At 50.9% G+C, this 20956-nt stretch overlaps 1 protein-coding gene across 9 annotated transcripts in view; it reads right to left on the bottom strand.

Moving 5' to 3' along the window:
* The window catches only part of KCNQ1 (potassium voltage-gated channel subfamily Q member 1), a 400925-nt gene that overhangs the window by 290285 nt on the left and 89684 nt on the right, over positions 1-20956 (bottom strand). The window lies entirely within an intron of this gene.

The raw sequence follows: 20956 nt of genomic DNA, 5'->3' as shown, positions 1-20956 counted from the left end.
GACTTTCCAATGACAAACTTCCCCACAAAGAAAACTCCAGGCCCAGATACCTCCACGTGTTCTTGCTATCAAATGTTTAAGGGAGAAATAATTGCAATTCTACACAAACTCTTCCTAAAAATTGAAGAGCAGGAAATATTTCCCAACTCATTCTCTGATGCCAGCGGCATCTGATGCCAAAACCAGACACAACAGCCAACACACAGCAGGCGACGCCCTCGTGACCGTGGGTGTGGAAGTTCTACACACAACCGAAGTCAGTCACATCCAACAAGGTGTTTTAAAATGCATCATGACAGCTGGGCACGGTGGCTTACGCTTGTAATCCCAGCACTTTGGAAGGTCGAGGCAGGCAGATCACCTGAGGTCAGGAGTTCAAGACCACCCTCGCCAACAAGATGAAACTCTATCTCTACTTAAAAATACAAAAATTAGCCGGGTGTAGTGGTGGGCTCCTGTAGTCCCAGCTACTCAGGAGGCTGAGGCAGGAGAATCACTTGAGCCCGGGAGGCAGAGGTTGCAGTGAGCCAAGATCATGCCATTGTACTCCAGCCTGGGCAACAAGACCAAGACTCTCTCTCAAAAAAATAAAAATTTTAAAAAAGTACAAATACATACAAAATAAATAAGTAAAATAAAACAAAATAAAAATTCATCATGACCGAGTGGGCTTTGTGTAAGGAATGCAAGGTTGCTTTGCTATTTGAAAATTAATCAATGCGATTCCCCACACTAGCAAATTAAGGAAGAATTTGTGATTGAGATCATTGCAAATGATATGATTATCTCAACAGAGGCAGAAGGAGCACTTGACAAAAATCCAACAGCCATTCTTAACGCACTCTCCCTTCCCAGAAAACCAGGAAGAGGAGGAACTTCTCGGCCTGGTAAGTGGTTTTTACTAAAACTCCACAGCTCCCACCACACCTAATGGTGAGAGACTGCCTCACTTCACCTTAGGAGTAAGACGAGGATAGCAGCCCTCTCCCCACTGGCAGATACTGTCAGGTGCATTCAAGCAAAAACAAGAAATCAACAGCATATGGATTGAAAAGGCAAAAATAAGACTGACTTAATTTGGGACAACACAATCATCTCCATAGAAAATCCTAAAGAATCTACAAAAAAAAAAAAAAAAAAACAAAAAAACAAAAAAACACCTAAAAACAAATGAACAAGAAACCTTCTCAAACTAATAAGTAACATGAGCAAAGTCACAGGATGCAAGGTCAATATACGAACAAATCGATTGTATTTCTATATCCCAGCAACAAATAATCCAAAAGTGAAACTGAGAAAACAATATCATTTCAGTAGCTTCAAAAACATAAAATACTTAGGAACAAATCTAGCAAGTTTCGCACCACTAAAAATTACACAATACTGATGAGTGGTGTTGAAAAATATCTAAGGCACTGGGGAGTGAGACCGTGTTCGTGGATCAGAAAACTTGGTATTATTAAGATGTGTATGAGACCCAAATTTATCTACATATCCAATGCAATGCCAATCAAAATTCTAGCCAAATTTTTTTTTTTTTGGTAGAAATTGATGAACTGATTCTAAGATATTCATGGGAATGTGAAGGAGCTGGCAGAGCAGCACACTCTTGAAAATGAACAAAATTGGAGGATTAACAGGACCTGATTTCAAGGCTTAGCGTAAAAGTCACAGTAATCAAGACAGTGCTTTCCTGGCAGAACAGATGACAAAGTCCAGAAATCGAACCCACACACACGGCCAACTGATTTTCATCAAAGGTGCCAAAGTAATTCAACGAGAAAAACGTCTCTGGGACAAGTGGATAACCACATGCAAAAAGATTTAACCTCCATCCATTCCTGTCACCATATATAAAATTAAACTCGAAATGAATCACAGATCTAAACAAGAAATGTGAAACTATAAAATTTCTATAGAAAACAGGAGAAAAAACTTTGTAACCTTGGATTAGGCAAATATTTCTTAGACAGAACACAAAGAACATGAACCCTAAAGAAAAAAAAAAAAAAAAAAGAACCCTGATGAATTGAACTTCATCAAAATTAAAAACTGCTGCTCTTTTGAAAGATCCTGTTAAGAAAATGCAAAGACAAAGCCACGATTGGGAGAAAATATTTGTAAAACAGATCTGGTGAAGGACGGCTATCCAGAAAATAGACACAACTCTTACAACTTACATTATTATTCTAAGAAGACAACCTAATTGTTCAAATCAGCAACAAATTGAACAGATACTCCATCAAAGGAGATAAATGAATGGCAAATACGTCCAACACCATTCGTCACTAGGGAAATGCAAATGAACACTACGATGGAATATGGCTCCAACCTTGAGGATGGGCAAAGCTTAAAAAGCAGACAATACTAAGTGCTGGTGAGAATCTGTAGGGGCTCATACATCGATGGTAACAGTGAAACACGGGCCTACTATTTTGCAAAACGGTTTGGCAGTTTCTTCGAAAGGAAAACATGCATCTAACACATGATCCCACAATCCCACTCCCAGGGATTTACCCCAGAGAAATGAAGACATATGATTACTCAAAAACCTGCACGCAATATTCATGGCAGCTTTAATCATAACAGCTGAAAACTGGAGACAGCTCAAATGTCCATCAGCCTGTGAATGGATAAACAAACTATGGTACATTTTATCCTTTCCAAATAAAAGGAGACAAACTGCTGAATGCAGAGACCGTGACACGGATGGACCTCAAATGAATTATGCTAAGTGACAGAAGCCAGGCACAGAGGCTACACGCTGCAAGATTCCATTCACATGACGTTCTGGAAAAGGCAAAACCATGGGGACAGGAAACACGTCCACGGTTCCCAGGTGCGGCGGGGGGAGGGGGCTAGCTGCCAAGGAATACCAGGGAGCTTTCGGGGTGATGGGAACGCCTTGGATCTTGATTTTGGGAGTGGTTACAGGACCATAAATGTTTGCCAGAACTCATCAAACTGGACACCTACAGAGGAGGAGAATTTTCCTGTACGTAATTTAAACCTCAACAAACCTAAATTTAAAAGAAGAAGAAATTAGAAAATAAGAAAACCAAAGAAATGCATGAGTCAATCAACAATATTTTTTAGTTAATCTGTTTAGAGGAGAGAGGCAGCTATGACCCCACCAAGCCCACTGAGCTCAGCATAGCCTCCCTGGATCCTGCTACCACTAGAGTTTGGCCTGGGAGCCACTGTACCCCGTGGATGCAACGCAGGGGCCCTGTCTCTGTCTGTGCCCCCCTCACACGGCAGCCTCCCCAGGCACCCCTCACCTGCCGTGTGGGCCCCTGGAGAGCCAGGTGCTGGGTGAAGCCTGGCTCCTGTCCATGCCTTGTACTCGGGACTCCAGCCCTATTTGCACTCTGGTTCTGGGCTGAGCCTGGTGCTGCCCTGCTCTCCCTGTGAGGCTCTGGATTCCAGAAGCCTCTGACCCTACACCACCCGGGACACTGTCTCTGTTGGCCCTCAACTCGCCACCCCAGCGCGCTTCATTCACCTACTTAGGGAGGCACCCCCCTTCCGGTCACTTGGCTCACATGTTGGCATTTGTTCCCCTACCCCGCCTGGCACTCTGGCCTCAGTGAGGATGCATGTCAGGCATCAGCTCCCAGGGCGTGCAGTGCCCTTGACTGCTTTCCAGCTCCAGGGCCCGGGCGTGGATCTGCCCAGGGAGGAACATGGGTGTCTGGGCCATCACGATGCTCCCAGAACACGGGCTTCTCCCACCTTCTACCTATGCCTTTTCATTCAACCCCGAGAGGGACCCTAGGAGGGGGCGTGAGGGGTGACAGCGAGGATGCAGATGCCGCAGTGTGTTGGAAATCCAGGCGCCATGCCACGGCTCTGCCTCTGCAAAGTCCCTCTCACCCCGTGATCAGAAAGGTTCGAACTCCAGGCACACGGCCCAGTCCCAGCAACGGCAAAGAGAGGCGGGGGAGGTGTCCATCCAGGCCGGGGCTTGGAGGCTCTGGTTCTCTACAGACAACTCTGGGCATCCCTCATCTGAGCTCCCCAAAGACACAGAGGTACGTCCACACGCAGACCTGCACACTGGGGTCCAGTTCTGGGGTCTGTCCCTCTCGAGGCCCAAACAGTCCCCTGCACCCTGGCCTCCCCGTCTCTGGGTCTACTGGAGGTGGAGCTGGTTCCCCTTCCTGCTGCTCTACGCAGCTCGCACTGGGTGGTGGGGGCAGTGGGCAAGGGGCCGGAGCCCCCAGATTGAGTGGTGCAGAAGGAAAAGCCAGGGAGGGGTATCCTGCCCAGGGGTCTCTCCACCACCCAGGGCCAGCCATGGGGAAGAAGGTGCATAGGGGCCTAGGGTACTCGTGACTAGGGGCCACGTGCTGCTGCTCATGTCCATTGCCCCCCAAGGCATCCCCACACCAGGCCCGGGGAGCCCAGGGCCGCCCACGCAGAACACAAAATGCCTCTTGTTCCCACCCCAGGTGCTTGGGAGCAGGAAGCTCCCCCAGCCCCCGGGCTGTGCAGAGCACTGGAGGTGAAGTCACAGCCCAGCTGTACCATGAGCAGGTCACGAAGCTCACAACAGGACCTGCCCAGGCTGGGACACCCGGTAACATTCCACTCCCTCAGCTTTCGCAGCCCCCAGGGGACCCTGTCGAGGGCCCCATGTCTTCTGGGTTCCATCTCTTTGAGGTAGAAAATCTGAGGCCCCAAACTGCCCCCAAAGCAGGCAAAGGTCAGAGGTGTAGAGAGAGAGGATGGCGAGGACGGCCAAGGAGGGTCGTCCCAGGTGCCTGGGCCCAGGTTTCTCCCATACCCTGGCCCACCTGCCTTCCTTCCCCATAGCCCCACCCCAGCATCCTGGCACCAGTGAGCTCCTGGTGGCACTGGCTGGATGCTGTAGCCCGCTGATGGCCACTAGCATGTGCTGGGGACCTAAAGCCACATGGTTGAGTCACCATCATTTGCTCCACAACCCCCATGCCTGGCTTCTCAGACCTCAGCCTGCCCCTCTCCACCCAGTCACTCTCCCTTGGGTGAAAGCTGGATGTGCTCTATAACCCACCCTGGAGACAGCCCCTGGGATGAAGAAACCAGGTCCTGTCCAGGCCCCAGCACCTGTCACTAAACATCCTCCAAAGTACGGATTTTTCAGCCCCAGGGGCTCAGGAGGGCCGGGGGTAGTGGCTGGGGGCAATAGAGCCCCTTTATTCCCGCCAGACAGGTCCTCACTTTACTTCAGGGTCGACAATGGCGAACTTCTCCTCAGACACCCACCCACCTGGGCCAAGTCAGGCTGTGTGTGTGTCTGTGTGTGTGTACGTGCACCGGCATTTGTGCACAGCCTAAGCACACCCAGGCCAACGCCAGAGCCCAACACCATGTGTGCACATGTGCACACACACAAGCATGGTGCTATCTGAGATGCAAGAAGAAGATGTCACCTTGACCCAGAGCTCAGGACACTCCACCTACACCTAACAAGGCTGAGAAAGGGAATATAAACTACTATGGAAAAATTATACCGGAATTTTTCTTTGTTCATTATGAAATCTTTCAAATATATCAAAATACAGCAAATAACCTGACCGATTATACACATGGATACCCCCATCCCACGTTCTGCTGTGTTTTCTTCTGCCACGCTTGATTCAGACTTTGAGAAACAAAACCCAACGGAAGCAGCAAAAGACGTTCCCCAATCTACCTCCCTGGACGAAGCCACCATCCTTCTACCTACGTTTCTGTGCTCACACGACACATGCAATCAGGACAAACACGTGTGACCCTGGGACCTTAGGTCTGAGCTGCCACTGCTTAGTGGCCTGCCTGCCGCCACCTTATCCTGGGCCTGGCCTCTACCAGTCAGAGGGGCGGCGTTAAGTCTGAATCACACCATGCCAGGCCCCAGGGCTCCTGTCGTGCAGAACAAAACCCTAAGTCCCCAGAGTCGCCCCAAGCCCTTGCACGCCAGGTCCTACCACCTCCCTGACCTCATCCCCCACCGCTCCCTGCTCCCCATCTCTGAACGCTACGGGCTCCTCACAGCTCCCTCCACCTGCACCAGGCACACACCCTATCTGGGTCTCAGCGTGTGCCATGCTCTCTGCCAGGAATGCTTGCCCCCAAAACCCCAACATTTGGACCTTCACCTCCAGAGACTTGCAGCCTGGCCGCTCCACTGAGAATGCCGCCCCTCCCCGTCCATACCATTTACCATTTCTTACCCTCGAAATAGTCAGTAGTCCACCCAAGGTTTTGGGGGTCTGAACTTATAAAAGATGGAAATGGAGTCAGCTTATTGTTTGTAGTATAGGCACTAAGTGGAGGTTAAGGCACATTAATAAAAACAGTAAAGGGTTAAATGAGAAACCAGGGACTAAAGAAACTTAAAAAGGCATAAGTATAAAAGTAACTATTAGGACAAAAATACAGGCCGGGCGTGGTGGCTCACATCTGTAATCCCGGCACTTTGGGAGGCCGAGGTGGGCAGATGACTTGAGGTGAGGAGTTCAAGACCAGCCTGGCCAACATGGTGAAACACCATCTCTACTAATAATACAAAAAAATTAGCCAGGTGTGGTGGTGCCCACTTGTAATCCCAGCTACTTGGGAGGTTGAGGCAAGAAAATCACTTAAACCCTGGGAGATGGGGGTTTCGGTGAGCTGAGATCATGCCACTGCACTCCAGCCTGGGTGACAGAGTGAAACTGTTTTTCATAAATAAATAAATAAATAAATAATACAACCTCCTAATTACCCAAATGTTTTTAAAAAGAGAATAATACACATATTGTAAAGAAAACTACAACAGCAACCGTGACAAAATACACGTAATTATAAAAGACAGTGACAGAGTTGAGACCAAGAATATCAGTTATATGAATAAATGCAAATTAGCTTTACTTATCAGGAGAAAAATAGTTTGACTCACAGAATAAGACTCAAATATATGCTTCATATGAAAAACAAGTTTTGAGTCTAAGGACACAAATGGTTTAAAAGTAAATTAATAAAATACATACTATGCTAACAATGATAAAAAGAAAAAGCCAGAATAGCCATTTTAATCTCAGACAAAGCAGATTTCAGAGCAAAGAAAGTGACCAGGGATAAAGAGGCAGTTTCATAAAGACAAATGTGTTGATTTCTCAAGAGGACACAACAATCCTAAATGCTAATGCACCCAAGAACGAAGCTTCGAAATACATTGAACACATGGTATACTTGTATTGAAATATCATATGGACTCCATAATGTGTACAACGATTGTGTATCCACAAAAATGAAAAACAACAAATGTAAATAACTTTTTAAATGATCAAAGCAAAAAAATACACTAAACAAAAAACTAATAACTAAAGAATAAAGAACTAAAGAATAAAGAGAGAAATCCACATATATAGTTGGAGATGCTAACATCCCTCTCTCAAGAACTAACAGAACAAGTAGATACAAAATCAGTAAGGATGTATCATTACTGATGTAGACTTGGAAAATGCCATCATCAACCACATTAGTCTCATTGACATTTATAGAACAGTCCTCCCAACAACGGCAGTACACACTCTTTCCGAGCACACAATGGCATATTTACCAGGATAAATCATATTCTGGGCCATAAATCAAGTCTTAATATATTTTAAGAGACCAAATTATATTAAGTATTTCTATAGCCATAAATGAATTAAAGTAGAAGTCAGTAACAGAAAGGTATCTTGAAAATCCCTCAATGTTTCGAATACACTTTTAAATAACGCATGCACCGAAGAAGAAACTAAAAAGGAAATTAGAAAATATTTTAAATGGGATTAAAAAAACACAAAATTTGTGGATGTAACTAAAGGGTGAGAAATTTATACCACCAAGTGCCTGTATTAGAATGGAAAAAAAATTTCTAATCCATGACCTCAGCTTCCAGCTTAAGAAACTAGAAAAAAAAAGCAAATTAAAACTAAGCAGAATAAAATAATTAAAAAGAAGAAATTAATCAAGTAACCAAAAAGAAAAAAATTAATGAAACCAAAAGCTGATTATTTGAGATCTATAAAATTGCTAAAACTTTAGCTGGCTGACTACACTAACGAAGAAAGAGGCACAAATTACCAATATCAGGAATGAGAGAGGAGACATTGCTACAAATTCTAAAGCTGTTTAAAGGATAATAACAGGATATTCTGAACAACTTTATGCCAATATAATTAACACCTAGGTGAAATGAACATATTCTTTCAAACACACAAAATACCAAAGCCCACTCAAGAAGCAATCACCTGAATATAACTATTATCAATCACCTGAATATAACTATCAATCACCTGAATATAATTATCAATCACCTGAATATAATTATCAATCACCTGACTATAACTATTATCAATCACCTGAATATAACTACTATCCATCACCTGAATATAACTACTATCAATCACCTGAATATAATTATCAATCACCTGACTATAACTATTAAGTCAATTTAAAATCTAGTTAACAATCTTCTCATCAAGCAAAGTCCAGGCCTACCTAAACAACTTTCCTGATGGGGTCCACCAAACACACAGGGAAGAAATAAAACCAATTCTACACAAACTCCCTCTCGAAAAGGCAGAGAGAACACTTCCCAGCTCACTTCTCACGCCAGCATTACTCTAGTACCAAAGCCAAAGACGTTACAAGAAAATATACAGACAATATCCCTCACGAACCTAGATGCAAAGGTCGTTAGCAGAATTTTAACAGATCAAGTCCAATGATACACAAAAAGAATACTACAACATGACCAAGTGGAGTTTATCCAGGAATACAAGGTTTAACCTGTGAAAATGAATGAGTATAATTTATCATATTAAGAGACTGAAGAAGAAAAACCACATGATCATATCAAAAGATATAGCAAACAGCATTTGACAAAATTTAACACCCATTCATATTAAAAGACCTCAGCAATAGTATTAGAGAGGATGTTTCCTTAACCTGGTAAAGACATCTATGGAAAACCAGAGCCAACATCACACTTGACGGTGAACGACAAGGTGTTTCTTCTACGGCTGAGGACGGGGCGATGTTCACTTCTATTGGACACTGTAGTGGATGAGCTGCCCAGTGCAATCAGGCAAGAAAAAGAAACAAATAGGCACCCACATTTGAGAAAAAGAGGTAAAACTGTCTTTATTTTCAGAAAACAATATTAACGTAAGGAAATCAATGGAATTCATTTTTTCAAAAACCACTAGAACAAAAATAACTGAGTTTAGAAAGGTTGCAAGATTCAAGATAAATTTGCCAAAATGAATTTCAGTTCTAAATTAGAAGAAATACCAGTGACAATAGCATTAAAAAAAACGTGAAATACCTGGGTATCTCACAAAAGATGTACAAGACCTATACACTAAAAGCTATGAAACATCTCTGACGGAAGTTAAAAATCTAAGTAAGTGGCATATAACCTCATATGTATATATATATGAGATATATAACCCTTATATGTATAAGAGCTATATAACCATATACATATTAGACATATAACCATACATATATGAAATAGATAATCTCATTGATCAGAGGATTCAATATTGGTAAGATGTCAATTCTCCCCATGTTGATCTTTAGGTTGAACGCAATCCCAAACAAAATTCTACCAGGCTTCTTTGTAAAAATTGGCAAGCAGCTTCCAAAGTTTATATGTAAATACAAAGGACCCAGAACCACCAACACAACTTGAAATAGCAAAACAAAGTTGGCGAAATCACCCTAACTTATTTTAAGCCTTATCGTAGAGCTGTAACGATCCCAGTGTGTGACTGGCAAAAGGACGGATCAATGGATCACAGCAAAGTGTCCAGAAAGAGACACTTTTATGATACATTGAACCTTTTAAAAGGAGTCAAGGTGGTTCACTGGGGAAAGTATATTCTTTTCAATAAATGACACTGGACCAGTCAGTCATCCATAAGAAAAAAACACATGAATCTCCACCTTTGTCTTACATGATAGAGAAAAATTAACCCAAAATGCATCCTAGGCCTAAATGCAAGCACAAAAATTATAAAACTACTGGCAGAAAATCTTAGTAACTGTGTGTTTCGTAAGCATTTCTTAAATATAATGTGAAAAGCATGAGAAATATTTAAAAGGAAAAAGCTGCATTTGACTTCATAAATTGAAAATGTTTGGTCTTTAAAAGATACTATTGGGCCTGGAGCAGTGGCTCACACCTGTAATTCCAGCACTTTGGGAGGCCAAAGCAGGGGGATCGCTTGAGGCCAGGAGTTTGAGACCAACCTGGGCAACAAAGTGAGACCCTGTCTGCATAAGAACTTTAAAAAGTTAGTAGCTGTGGTGCACATACCTACAGTCCCAGCTACTTGGGAGGCTGAGGTGGGAGGATCCTTGGAGCCCAGGAATTCTAGGTTGCAGTGAGCTACGTTTACGCCACTGCACTCCAGCCTGAGCACAGTGCAGGGGCCCAGTCTCAAAAAAACAAACAAACAAAAAACAAACAAAAAAAAACACACACAAAGAAACTACTAAATAAATGAAAAGGAAAGCCACCAACTAGAGAACATAATGTGTAAAACAAATAGCTATGTAACCAGAATATACAAAGAACTTTTACAACTCAGTAAGATGACAAACAGCCCAATTGTACAACGGGTGAAACATTTGAAAAGATATGTCACCAAAGATGTTCCCTGGATGCCAATGAAACACGTAAAAAGATATTCAACATCACTGGTCATTAGGAAATGAAAGTTAAAACCACAGCAAGATGCCACACACACCTCTGAGACTGGCTCACATGAAAATGACGGACCATGTCAAGTGTTGGTGAGTTAGTCAGTTTCTTAAATAGTTAAAAATATACACCCGGCTGGGCGCGGTGGCTCACGCCTGTAATCCCAGCACTTTGGGAGGCCGAGGCGGGCAGACCACAAGGTCAGGAGATCGAGACCACGGTGAAACCCCGTCTCTACTAAAAATACAAAAAATTAGCCGGGTGCGGTGGCGGGTGCCTGTAGTTCCAGCTACTCAGGAGGCTGAGGCAGGAGAATGGCGGGAACCCAGGAGGCAGAGCTTGCAGTGAGCCGAGATCGCACCACTGCACTCCAGCCTGGGCGACCGAGTGAGACTCTGTCTCAAAAAAAAAAAAAAAAAAAAATATATATATATATATATATATATACCCCCACCACATTATCCAGCCATTCTATTCCTAGGTATTTACCCATGAAGAAAGGAAATATAAGTCCCTACAAAGACTTTACACAGAGTCCACCAGCACATGAGTGGATAAACAGACTGCGATGCGTCCATACAATGGGATACGGCTCAGCAATGAAAAAGGGATGAATTATTATGTGCCACAGACTGGACGACTCTCAAACGTGGAGTGACGGGAGCCGAACAATAAAAACCACACACTATAATTCCACTGACAGCAAGCCCCAGAAAACGCCAACCGTCTACACTGACAAGACAGACCAGGGGTCCCGTCCAGAGCCAGGAGCAGCGGAGGAGGGGCCAGTGACGGGCACGAGAAGCCTTTTGGGGGTGACGGATGTGCCTGCTGTCTCAATTGTGGTGATGGTCCCGTGGCACACACCCATGTCCAGACTGGTCAAATCGTACATTTTAAACAAGGCCGTCTACTCTATGCCAATTATACCTCAACATAGCTGATATTTTGTTTCAGTGAGCAGAATAAATAAAACTGAGGCTATGGCGGTTCCTGGCTGAGGCCCCTCCTTCGCAATTAGTGCCCCTCTGGTGGGCACGGGGCCCTTTACACCTGCTTCCCCAGCACCTCTTTTCCTGCCCCCGCCAGGGGAGGAGGCATCGTCCACCAACACCCTTTTGCCCTCTTGGCCATTGGCTCTGGACTGAGAACCTTCGTGCCAAATGTCCCCACACCCTCGGCACAGCCCCGGGAACTGCGGTCCTGATGTGACCTGAATTTTACACATGAAGAAACTGAGGTGCAGAGAGGATTGGTGATGTGTGTGGACCCATTGGGAAGTCTCGGGAGTCTGGATCCCCCCACATCCTGGAGTTTCTCCAGCAAGGTCTGGGAGTCTTTCTACAATCCCAGGCTCCAGGGCCATGAAGAGCCACAGCAGGCACAGCGACAGCGTCTGAGGCCCACCCCAAGCTAGGGGGCCCCACGCCGCAGCTCGACGCTGGCCTTTCACAGGATGGGTGCAGAGGCCTCCAAAGGCTGCTGACTGGCTCCCAAGCCCCCTTAGCTGATGTCTATGCGAGGATCGGCCACAGGACCCGGGCCTCAGTGCCTCTGACAGGGGCTCCATGAAAACTGGGGAGAAACTACAAATTCTTACAAACTCCCGGGATGAGAGGCAGTTTTCCTAAGGTTCTAGAACTCCTAAGTGGTCTAACAGATGTCCTCATTTAAAAAGAACACCCAAAACACCTGAGCCTGAGATGAAGAAAGCAAACTTGAGCAGAAGGGGCTTTCTGGGAACGTTCAGAGTATCTGAACGGTGGGGACAAAGCCCTGCTCACAAGCATCCTGAAAACGGCGTCCCCATGGCTTTGTCCTCAATCCCAGGCTTTTGTAGCCATGGCCAGGTCCAGGGACCTGGCTGGGTGGGCAACACTGAGAACTGACCAGCAAACAGGGCCCAGCTCAGTCCCTCCCCGGAGGACAGCAGCCACCCCCAACCCTCCCTAGCCAGTTTCAGAAAATGGTCAGTGAGAAGAGACACAGGCGCCGCTAAAGAAAGCTAAAATGAAAGAAAGACGCCCGCCCTTCCCCCAGGTTCCCCACCAAATGCTGCTCTCAATGCACAAATTATTCTCAGCACATGGTGCTCGGAAACTGACCAGATCATCGCCCCGCCAGGAAAAGGGGCTGGCCTGCGCCTCTCGGCACACACTTGACATTTTGTTCTCATCCAGGCTTCCCATGCTGACAGTTTCTGGATTAAAAGTGCAAATGGAACGCGGCCCCAAGGGGGTCTCTCTCCCTGCCTGTCCAAGGTCCAGGGCTGGGTGTGCACGTGTGCATGTGTGCGTGCAGGCACGTGTCTGAGCCTGAACGTGAGCACACACGTGAGTGTGTCCACATGGGTACCTGTGTGTGCATGTGTCCACATGCCCATCCGTGCACCCATGTCTGTGCGTGTGTGCCGGTGCATTGTCTTCTCCATCAGGCATCTGGGCTGGAATGAGTGTTTTCCAACCCCCAACTTCAACTACCTTGACCATGACTAAGTCTGGAAACCTCACCACCAGCTCACAGCCGCCCAGGATTTTCTCAGCCCAACAGGAATTGGCTCCACCTAAAACTCCAAATGCAGTCCCCTCACAGCAAGTCCCCAGGCTGTGCTCTCTGCCTCCCATTGCCATCCTACAGGGCATGAAGCTGCGAGGTCCAGAATATACCTTCCCAAGTGGCCAGGAGTCAAGACTGCATATTTGGGGAGGAGACTATTGTCCCCAATTGCCAGGGTCCTAAAGACACCTGAAGTGAACATCCACTCCTCCTGAGGCCAGCTGGAGCCAACCTTGGGGTTGAGAGCATCTCCCATAAGCTACTGAGGAGGCTGCTGGCAGCCCCTGGCCCCAGGTATCCCACCAGGCATCCCTGTTGGTTACAGTTTTATACCTGGGAGACAGAAAATCTTGTGGGAAGAGCTGTCTAGGCCTGGCCCTGAACAGGGGGCTGGGGTCCGAGGTGCTCGAGCCACAGCTCCTGACCCCATGAGGCCACACCGAGCCCCGTCCCCCTACCTGCAAAGTCACACGATGACACACTTCAATGGTCCATGGCCAGGACCTCTGGTTTTCGCTCTGTGTGACCTGGGAAGCCCAAGAATGTGATTAGAACTCATCTGAACGTAATGCCCTAGGAGGTTCCCCTGGCACCTGCCCAGCCCCCTCCCCAGGCTGTTGCCCAGTGTCAGAGGAGACCTCAGGCTACCTCCTCGTCCAGGGACACAGCGGGTGGACTCCATTGTGCAGCACCCCATGGCCAGTGGGCCCCACAGGGCGGATCCTATTATCCCCCAACGACTTCCCTGGCAGCCCCCTGGGAGCCCCACGTGCAGTGCCGGTGCCAGCTCCCCCACGCCTGCCTGTGCCCGGCCTGCTCAGCCCATCCCGTTGTGTTGTGTCAGCTGCTGCCCTGCGCTTCAAGCGAGGCTCTCCAGCTGGCCAGGGTCAGATGTGAAAACAAGGACCTAACCCAACCCGGCCCCCCGGCTCCCCTGCACCAGAGACCCCCACCGAACGTGGCGCTCACTGATGAGGCTCTTTCCAGCCCTCAGGCAGAACATAAAGGAAACACCTGTCCCCACGGCCGCACACTCTAATCCCACTAAACCCGAATGGAGAAGCCCGGGGGCCCTGCAGCAGGCGCACCCCCCACCAAGGTCTGACTTTTGTCCCGGACTATGGGGAAGGCGGGAGAGAAAACACGGGAACTGGCCTGGGAGAGCTGGAAAGCCGCGGCCGCCCTTCACCAGGGATACAGCTTCCAACCAGCCCCAGGGCTGCTGAGAGCAGAGCACCATGGCGGTGTGGGGGCCTCCAACAGCCTGGGTGCCTAAGGGTCCCCCTACTCCTGTCCTTGTGCAGTCACCACCTTCCAAGGGCTGGGGGCTCCTGCTCCAGTAAGGCCCTTCCTCCCGACACAGAGCCCCTGCCCGGGCTGAGCCCCAACCCTGGCAGAGCCCGCAGGCGCCCTGCTCGGCCCCAACTGCGCCTGCACCCAAACCCAGGCCGCTGGCTCTCTCATTACCAACCTGGAGCTAAATCATCACAATTTCTAAAAAGAGGAGAAAGAGAAGCGAGTGCGGTAGGGGGAGTTAGGGAGACCACCCAGACACCTGGCACTGGGGAGAGACCTGGAGACCACGCGCGCCATGCACGCCAGGCACTGGGGGTGGTGGGGAGTGCTGGCTGCTGGGCAGGCACCTGACTGCGTTTAGCTTCTTGGTTCCTCCTGCCCCAGAGAGAGATGGGCCCATCCCAGCCCCGCTTTCCTTCCCACCAGCCTCTCCCAGGGGCTTCTGGAAAGGCAGGATGAGGGACGCTCCCTACGGCCGGCACAGCCATTGGTTCGGCTCCCAGGCTGTCTCGGTGGAGTCTGTACAGGGTCACACGCTTGTGGGGCCTCTCACCAGGGTTCCGCAAAGATGTCAGGTATTGTCTAAGATGCCAGTGCCTGCCTAGCATAAGCCCGTTCCTCTAGTCACTCAGTGCTCTGGAAAGATCGCACTCCTGTGACTTGAAAACAGGGAAGATGACGGAATGAGCCAACAGGGCCCCAGACTCTCCCGGCACAGCAGGTGGGAGCTTCTACCTGGCCATATGGGGTCTTTCTGGGGCCCAAGAGGACTTGCTCCCAGGCACAAGCCAGATCCCCATCCCCTTTTCCTCCAGGGAGCGCACCTGGCAGATCTGGAGGAGTTCTGATGGAGGCGCAATGGGGAACAGGCACCTTGACCCCCAGAGGGACCACAGGCTGCAGACGGGACATCGTGCACTCATGCCGCGGCTGCCCTACCCCTGGCCGGGGCACCATGGGCTAAGAGTGCCTCCCTTGAAGCCCCAGGTTCCTCAAACCCAGGTGGGGCTCACTGCCTTCCCTCTGCACAGCCTCCCTGGAGGAAAGACGTGGACTGGCAGTTCCCAGGTTCCAGCCCGGGGGTGTTAACCCCATTCTCACAAACCACTTGGACAGAATCGGGTTACTGTCCAAGTTACTTTTCGGGAAGGTTTAAAAAATCTTGCAGTTTCCTCTACCTCCTACCCCGGGCCCCTCACCGCCCCCCCACCCCACCCCATCTTGTTCTGAACGAACTTGATATATATGACAATTCTGGCCTGCAAAAGATAACGTGAGGCCCGGCTGTGGGCTGCACAGAGGAAGTCTTTGTTAAAGAAAACGATTCACCGTAGGGCCCCTGCACACACAAGGCCCCGTGTGCTAGGGGAAAGTTCCGGTTCCAGCCCAGGATTCCTATGTACTCGGGGAACATTCCGGTTCCAGCCCAGGATTCCCACTTTCACGACTCTCCTGCGAGCAGATTTTGCATGAAGGAATGTCAGCTGTCCTCCGCCCAAGCAGCTGCCTTCAGACAGGAACGCAGCCAACCCAAACCCTGTCGACCGCGGTCCTGGGACCGGGGACCCGGCTGGGGCATAAACGATGTCCACTGTGCTGGAGCCAGCCTGCCTGCTGCCTCTGCCCTGGGCCCCACAGAGGGGCCTGTGAGCCCTCCAACTCCTCCACACAACATCCCTGGGGCCAGGGGACTGTCTTCAAGCCTCCATGTCCACCACCTTTCCCTGCCCAAGAGAGAGACCATGAAGGGAAGGCCGGGCAGGGCTGCTCCAGGTCAAAGAAGCCGAAATCGTGTGACAGCCACATGCAATGAGGAGAAACCAGTCACACACACTGGGATGAGTGATGAGCCTTGAATGCAGGCTGTGAAGTGGACAGCAGTGTCTTGAGAGTCAGACACCCTGGCTAAGTTGAAGGTCCTCGTTCCAGAGGATATACGCGGGCTTTATAGGGAGAAAGGATCACACTGTCTCCAACTCACTCTCAAATGACTCAGGATAAACACAAAGCAGGCTGGGTGCCGTGGCTCACACCTATAATTCCAGCACTTTGGGGTGGCTGAGGCGGGAGGATTGTTTGAGCTCAGGAGTTCAAGACCAGTGTGGGTAACATGGCAAAACCCCATCTCTACAAAAAATACAAAAATTAGCTGGACATGATGGCACGCACCCACAGTCCCAGCTGCTCAGGAGGCTGAAGTGGGAACACTTGAGCCCGGGAGGCCAAGGCTGCAGTGAGCCGTGAATACACCACTACACTCCAACCTGGGTAACACAGCAAGACCCGCTCTCTCTCTCTCAAAAATAAATAAATAAATAAATAAAAATTTAAAAAACTAACAACAAAAAAGTCGGGCGTGGTGGCTCACGCCTGTAATCCCAGCACTTTGGGAGGCCGAGGTGGGTGGATCACGAGGTCAGGAGTTCGAGACCATCCTGGCTAACACCGTGAAACCTCATCTCTACTAAAAAATACAAAAAAATTAGCTGGGCGAGGTGGCGGGCGCCTGTAGTCCCAGGGGCCCAGCTGAGCGCCCCTGCTGCCCTGCCCTGAGCCTGAGCTCCCATCACAGGCAGGGAGCAGGCTGGCCTTCCTTCAGCAGCCCCTGTCATGCGTGGCCTGTGCATGGGGCTGGGTGGCTGGGGACAGCAGCAGGTATGCTAAGCAGAGCATGTGGCCAGTGAGGCTGGACCAAGGCTGTCCCGGGGAAGCAGAGCCACTGGGTCTTCATGCCATGTCCTGTGGGCCTCAGGCTCTGAGACTGTGGCTTCAGCAGTGCCCCTGCCCCCCAGCTGTGCATCCCACACCCGGAAGCAGAGCACTCGAAGCAGGGCGCCCATCACACGCACAGGCTGCCTCCAGGGAGCAGCAACGCCGTGGCTCCTCTCCTAAACAGCCCCCAAAGCAAGGCTGATCCTGCGCCCAGCAAAGCAGCCTCAGAAAGGAGACACTTCGATGGATTCCCAGAGGCAGGGGGCCTGGTCCGGGGTCTTCAGGGGGCACCAGTCACCTGGCTGCCCTCTCTCAGGTGCAGGGTGGGTGACAGAGATGCTTTTAGGAAGCTCTACGGCCAGCACATGAGAGAGACGCCACAGGGCTCTGCAAGGCTGCGAGGGAGCTGCACAGGACTTCCCAGGACGAGGAGCTCCTGGCAGACGGAGATTTCAACAGCTTCAGAGTCACTACAGGGGAAAGCAGGAGGGACTGGTATCCGGTGGTCCTCAGTGACCAACACCGGGCTCTGGAGAGTCGGCCAAGTCACTTCTCCTGTCCCCACAGGGCAGTGGCTTCAAGTTCTGCCTGGTGGATTCTGAGCCTTTGTTCTTGGAACTCTTGCCAGGACATCAGGGGTCGACTCTGACCCTGGAGGAGCCTTGGCAGCTGAAGCTCAGCCCACCTGGGTGCCCCCAACTGCCCCAGAGAGACACTCGGGCCTACCCTGTTCCCCCTGCCCCTGGTCCACGTTCACCTTCGCTACCCCTGCCTGCCCAAAGCCTACAGGCCAGTGTCCAGCTCCAGTATCCTTCCACCCTGAACAGGCTCTGAGAGCCTCTGTCTCCCTGGGGTGGGCTCCAGGCAGGGTCTCAGGACAGATGAGTGAGAAGTTCCTCCTACAGGCTCACGGGGCAGTGACCTCAAGTCTGGCTGTGCAGAGCTGCAGGCCACCCTGTGCCGTGGGGGCTGTGCAGAAGGAGGGCCCACATCTGTCAAGTCCTCTGTCAAGTCCTAGTTCCAGGGTCTCAGTGCAGACAGGAACCAGGGCTCCGGCCCACACATACACAGGGCCCTGCAGTGAGGATCCCAGGGGTGCAGAATCCAAGTCCAGTTCTGCCTTTCATGAGCCCATGGTCTGCTTGCACATAGATCCTGGCACACAGTAGGTGCTTAATAAAGATTTGCTGGCTGAACAAATGCAGGCGGAAAGAACCCTGCCAGGGAGCTGACAACTGTGTTCTGAAGCCTCAGAGTGGCCTGGGCGGTGGGGACCGGTCTTGGCTGGGTAGCTCCCGAGTGACAGGGACAAAAAGGCAAGCGAGCCCACAACCCCACAGAGGGACACGACGCTTCCCAGAGCACCCTGCAGCCCTGAGGAGGGAGTGGGTACCCCCGTCCCCGGGCAACTAGTCTAGTGAGGAGTTGCCCCTGAAGCAAGTGTGCAGGACGGGGCTTTGTCAGACCCGTAGGAGCTCACCAGGCCGGGAGGAAGAGAACCCCTAGCGGGCGGCAGCTGCAGAGGGAATCAGACCTTGGGGTGGGTTGAGGAAAATCCTGAGTCACCCACTGGTTCCCCAATGCGGGCGAAGGTGCCTTCACTTCTGCGTCTTTTCCCGGCAGCAGCAGTAAGGGCGCTGCGGGAAACCGCCTGAGGCCGTGCGCAGAGCAGGCTTCTCATCACAGCAGCTGCGGGTCCCAGGTGGAAAACACCAGGTGAGGACCTGCGGGCCTGCGGGCGCCCTGAGCAAGTGGAGGCCAGAGCGCTGAGGACAGGACCCCACCTTCTTCCACAGAGAGGAGCCCGCCCGGGGCCGTCACGGAGGCCCAGAGACTCTCCACAGGGTCTCACTTTGCTGCTGGGAGGGAAACTGAGGCCTCGCTCTGTGCTGGGAGGGAAACTGAGGCCTCGCTCTGTGCTGGGAGGGAAACTGAGGCCTCGCTCTGTGCTGAAGGGACAGCAGAAACCCAGGCAGTGAAGGCTCCAGCTGGCGGGAGGGGTGGGCCACCGGGCGGGGTGGAGGGAGCCTCAGCAGAGGGGAGGAAGCCGCAGCGATGACCTCATCCCCTAGGCCTCCGGGGCCGCCGCTCATGGGGTTTTTTAACCACAGGCATTGCAGGACAATTCCCTGGTATGTTCCCCACCAAAGGCGCGGACGAGCCATGTTTGTGTTGTGCTTTTGAGTGCCTCTCTCTTTGTGTGGGGTTTGACAAAAGCCGTGATCCTGGAGACAAAAGCCAGGCCTTCACCTGGGCCAGGGCAGGGTCTCCTCCTGCAGAGAGCAGGGGGGGTCGTTTCTGGCAGCAGCCGGCCTCAGCAAGAAACAGGAGAGCCACCCAAACCGGGAATTCCTTCCCAAGCAAGAACACGCAAAGCACACACACGTCAGACACACGCGTGCGCACACACAGCAGGCACATGTGAATGTATGTGCGCACAGAGCTACCGACAAGCACACACACGTACACAGTACACACATGCACACGTGTGCCACTTCCACAGACGTGGGCACACAGATATGCACACGCATGTACGTAAATACGTGCACACACAGCCCCCTCTGAATTCAGAAACTAGGCTGGGGCCCTCTTTGCAGCCCAGGAAGTGGCTCTCCTCCCTGGGAGGCCATGAGCAAATCTCCCCTGCCCAGCAGATTTCCGACGTGCTGTTCACGTGCTGTTCACGGTGTGGGCCGGACCCCAGCCGAGACCAGATTCCTCCCGAAATGGCTTTTTCAGGCCCACCGCATATCCCTGGTTCAGCAGAATGCCTAATCCCTCCGAGGCCGCGCTGGGGTTTCCTTAGCCGTGCTGAGATAACAGCTTTCTGGCACTGCAAAGCAGGGCGGACGAAAAGAAACGAGAAAACAGGGGCTCCCTGGGAACACGCCGCTTTGATTAACTTTTTCCCCAACATTTAAACACCGTGCTCCCGGAATCCCTCACGCGGGTCCTGCACCCTGCGGGCCCCTCCTGGGTTCCCCAAGGCTGTGGTTTGGGCTCCCCGCGCTCAGCACTCCTTGGCGGGGGCCGGCAGCTCCGGAGTTGCATGTAACCCGAGCGCCCTCTGGCGTCTGCAGGCGTCCCCGCCGCCTGGCCCCAGGGGCTGCAAACACTTTTGCTGCTTCTGCCTCCCCCCAGTGCCCCCAACCGTCCTTCCTGCAACCCTGCACAGCCCCCCTCTGCTGGACTCAAGAACCCAACAGCCGTCCTCACTCCTCCAGGCCTGAAGCCTCAGGAACCTGCTGTCAGCCCCTTCCCCAGGAAGTCCCCAACTTCTGCCTGTGCTCTGAGCCCCGCTGCCCTGCGCCTGCCCTGCGCCTGCCCTGAGCCTGCCCTGCGCCTGCCCTGCGCCTGCTGTCCACTGGAAGCTGTGAGCCCTGGGAGGGGTCCCTGCCTGCCCTGCAAGCACCTGTTTACCTCCTTCTCACTGTGCCCCTCCCACCTGAGCGCCCCCTCCTCCAAGCAAGTGGTCCCTGTCCCTGCAGATAGTCCCCACCCAGAGCCTATGCCTCAGTCTCGGCTCTGCCTTTGATGATGACTGAGTGACAGCTGGACCCTCAAATCCCCTTGAAGGATTTGACTCCACGAGGCCAGTGCTTCGAGAGACTGCTGGGAAGTGTGGCGAGGCAAGTGGGAGGGCGTCTCCCACCCCTCCACCATGCAGGGGCAGCTGAGACCAGG

This window comes from Macaca fascicularis, chromosome 14 (assembly GCF_037993035.2).
Source record: "Macaca fascicularis isolate 582-1 chromosome 14, T2T-MFA8v1.1".
Lineage (NCBI taxonomy): Eukaryota > Metazoa > Chordata > Mammalia > Primates > Cercopithecidae > Macaca > Macaca fascicularis.
Note: the sequence above shows the minus strand (reverse complement) of the source record. Positions and strands in the feature narration are given on the sequence as shown.